At 37.7% G+C, this 3,986-nt stretch overlaps 1 long non-coding RNA gene across 1 annotated transcript in view; it reads left to right on the top strand.

Moving 5' to 3' along the window:
- The first annotated feature begins 3,266 nt into the window (after positions 1-3,266).
- LOC106516677 (uncharacterized) overlaps positions 3,267-3,986 on the top strand; it is a 2,136-nt gene continuing 1,416 nt past the window's right edge. Inside the window, exons 1-2 of the long non-coding RNA XR_001310122.1 lie at positions 3,267-3,307; positions 3,791-3,928. This is a non-coding gene — a long non-coding RNA (uncharacterized LOC106516677). The remainder of the gene's footprint in view (positions 3,308-3,790; positions 3,929-3,986) is intronic.

The following is a 3,986-nucleotide window of genomic DNA, read 5'->3' as shown; positions in this document are numbered from 1 at the left end:
ATATGCGTGTGTGTATGTATATCAGAATCAGAATGTTATATTGCCATTGTCAATGAACAGGATTCACAGACTAGGAATTTGCTTCAGTGTAAAGAAGCAATACGTATCAAATATAACAAATGAAGAAAAAACAAAGGATTAAGGAAAATTATAATAAAATATATAAAACATATGTACACCAGTTCAATACAGTAATCAGAACAGACAATATATTTGGAGTAGTGCAGTTAGATCCAGTGATAAAAGTGACCAGATAGCAATATAGTCCGAGTTGTGTTGTTTAAGAAACCAGTGATAAAGTGGCAAAGTCAGAGATTTAGAGTCACATGTTCTAAATGTTCTAAATGTTCAAGAATCTGACGTTCCATATATATCATTGTCTATACGGAACATTATGTCCTTGTAACCTTCCAGCCTACTAAGAGGTAAAGGAAGGACAGTCTGCAGACATTTTGGAACTGATAACCTCTAATAACAGACATTTATTGGACTGACAGCCCGTGGTGAGCTGTCAATCATGATTCGGCACCACCTGTCATCTGAAACCCCGCCCCCCACGCTAAATCAGGGTCATAAGTCTGAAACTGAAAATAAAAAGTTTGAAACTGAAAAAAAAAATGAAACTGAAAAAAGTAGCTGAAACTAAAAAGACAAGATGTTTAAAACTTTTTCCAGATTCCAATACATTGTTTTTCCAGCACCTTAGATTTTTTTTTTTCCAAGATGGATGATGAGTATGGTCCTTAAAKAGTGGGAACACAGTCTGTCATTATCCTGTTAGGGACCACTTTCCAAGTTAGCCACTGCAAGGGTGTTGTCATGGTGTAGCAGACCAAATGTGACTATATCCCTCCATGCCAGAACATACCTATCTATATACCCATGCATACCCATAACCTGGCTTGAGGGGTTTGAAATGGCCTAAGCCAAGGTATGCCCGAGATAATAAATTGGCCTAGGTCCCAGTATACTCAGTGTATAAGCCAGCCTGGGCCCCTTCAACTACTGGTAAAATCTTGACTGGGGGTATACTATGGCCTCTTRCACCAAGCCTCCATGAAAAATTAAAGAGACATGTCAACCATGGCAACCCCACAGCTATCAGAATCTTCAAGATCTCAGGGCAAATCTTGTTCAGTCTTGGCGCCCTGCCACTGAGGAGCTTTTTAACTACCTCAGCAACATCTGCCATGGTAATGAAGTCGCCCTTCATGAGTTCCCAGCCTCTGCCTCCTCAAAGGTGGACATGGTGACCAGATTAATGAGGTCCTCCAAGTGTTTCTTTTGCCTTCCAACAACATCCCCAGTCCAGGTTAGCAGTTTTCAAATAACCAGGAACAGCAATCCAGCCATTTAAGGCTATTTGGTGTATTATCCCCATGTTTTAATTTACTAAAATGGCAATAATTGACRTAAACTTAGAGAATGAATTAGGCCACTATGAGAAATGGATCTTTTTGAATTTGTTTTATTTTATTTATTTTTTTATTCCTGACATTGCATCAGRTTAGTACAGAAAGTTAACAATTCTCAATTGTGTTCTAAGCACATCCCACAAACAAATAAACAAAATAAATTATACTGCAATCTTCTCCTTCTATTCAATTTCTACTCTGTAGGCTGTTGTCTTGGAACACGTATTTTCAGCAGCTGGCACTTTCAAAATATTGATTTTCATTTAGACAACTTAATGTTCCTCAATCATGAACATTCCATTCCCTCATTGTCTCCTGCCATCATACTTGTTCTTTTATGTTTTCTTTTCTCACCTCATAGAGATTATTTTCTTTTAATCAAACTTAAACAACGTCCAAAAAACAGCAAATAAATGGAAAGTGAGCACAGGGTTGATGAATCAGGTGAACTAAAACACACAGGCAAGTAGTGCAAATACATTTCCCACCAACAGTTTTCCTCTTCCAACCCTACATTTCATTACCTCTTCGTAGCTGGCCAGTCAAACAGGGATAAAAATTGCACCCCAAACATCATATGTTAGGGATGATTTGTTGAGCAGGAAGCTTGACAATTCAAAGACTTACACCACTCATGCTAGTGCYTGAAATCGGGCCTGTTATGGCGGCTGCACGTCCATAAAGATTGCTCATCTAGTGGAAAACAGCTACCTAGGCAGGAACAAAGAGCATGATGCAGAAAGTGTTGTAAATACTCAGGGAGATATATAGGACTGGATGACCTGGGGACTGTAGATTTATGATCACGATGAATCCAAGAAAATGGTCTCAGTGAAGGGTATTTTATAGGGTATACAGGGATTATTCTTGTTAAACCAAAGATCAACATGTCATGACCAMACATTATTTCACTTTGAAAATACAAACAGAAAACCACTCTTTCTTCTAAAAAGTGAAATGATAATCATAATCCACAAGTTCAGGAAGTAGACAGGAGGGATGTTTTTAAAATCACATTTGTAATATAATATGAATTGGAGAAAATCTCTAGGAAAAAAAAGAGTTAAGCAAAACAAAGAATGAACTACATTGAAGCAGGAGAAAAGAATTATTACAATTGTCACAGGGAGCCCATGTTCAAGAGTTATTGGACGGGTTGGTTGCTAATCCATTAAAGGAGCTTATCGGCTCCAAAACACCAATTAAACACAATTATTCAATGATGTAAGTTTGGGAATTTTGGGGTATTTTTATTAGTTTCTTCTGTGTATTTTTTCTCCTTCTGATTTCAATGAACTGCTTCAAATATCCATAATAAAAAATGTTAACAATTTGTTAATCTTTATGTACAAAACTATGTGATAGACCAGTGTTTTTCAACCCTGGTCCTCAAGGTACACTGCCCTGCATGTTTTAGATGTTTCCCTGCTTCAACACAGATAATTTCAATTGATTGYTGATTAACAAGATTTTGTTGAACTGCTGTCATCTGCATCAGGTGCGTTAACGCAGGGAAACTTCCAAAACATGCAGGGCAGTGTGCCTTGAGGAGCAGAATTGGGAAACACTGTGATAGACAATGAAGCTTTTTTTTTGACAATTATTTATTTCAGACATATATATTTTTAAATGATTATTATTTGAATTTGGAGAAAAATACAAAAAAAGTTGAAAGTTGCTTTTTTATTTTAATGTACCACAAGCCTGTGCTGATGTCACATTACCTAATTTTATTTCAATCACGTGTAGATTTTAGAATAAAATAATCAATGTTTTTAGGTGTTTTAATGTGTGATGGACTTGCGACCTGTCCAGGGTGTACCCCGCCCCCTGCACTGTGACTGCCGGACATGGGCACCAGTGACCCCCGAAACGCTGAAAGGAAGAAGCGGGTACAGATAATGGATGGATGTTTTTTGGTGATTGATTAAAGACTTTTAGATGATATAAAGTACAATCCAAGTTGTCCATTGTAAACATTACAGATTTATAACAGATTTGTTCATTACAACTAGTTTTTCACTGCTTCAGCTTGTCTTAAACAATTTGGAAGTTTTAGTGAAGGTGTTTTACCTAACCTAGACTAATTTGCAAGTAAAAATACAAATATTTAACCATGATTTATTTGTGAAAAGAAATTTTAAAATACATGTAATATTTTACACAATTACCATTGTATTTACCACATTCACTGAACATACAAGCATGGGCAATTCTATAAATTCTCAATTGCATGAAGTATGCCACAAATCACCTTTCTGAGCACTCCAAAGAATCCTGCTAGTTCACTTCTTTTACTTTGTAAAGTCCCATGCCCCACCAAACACCCCTTCCCCTAGCCGCTTTTCAGCCTGTCTCTTTCATCTTTCTTCCAGCTGTCCCCTGAGGTGAAGGACACTTGCAGATGAAAGAATGAAAAGAGACGAGTCAAAGTGAGGACAGCTCCTGCTACGTTCAGGCCACCGCACTACGCACTGGCTGACCGGCCACTACTTAGTAGGATCAAACTGCATGTGCGCGCACGCACACACACACCCACACACACACACACACACACACACACACACACAC

This window comes from Austrofundulus limnaeus, unplaced genomic scaffold (assembly GCF_001266775.1).
Source record: "Austrofundulus limnaeus strain Quisiro unplaced genomic scaffold, Austrofundulus_limnaeus-1.0 Scaffold40, whole genome shotgun sequence".
NCBI classification, from domain to species: Eukaryota; Metazoa; Chordata; class Actinopteri; order Cyprinodontiformes; family Rivulidae; genus Austrofundulus; species Austrofundulus limnaeus.
This window is presented reverse-complemented; position numbering and strand designations above follow the sequence as displayed.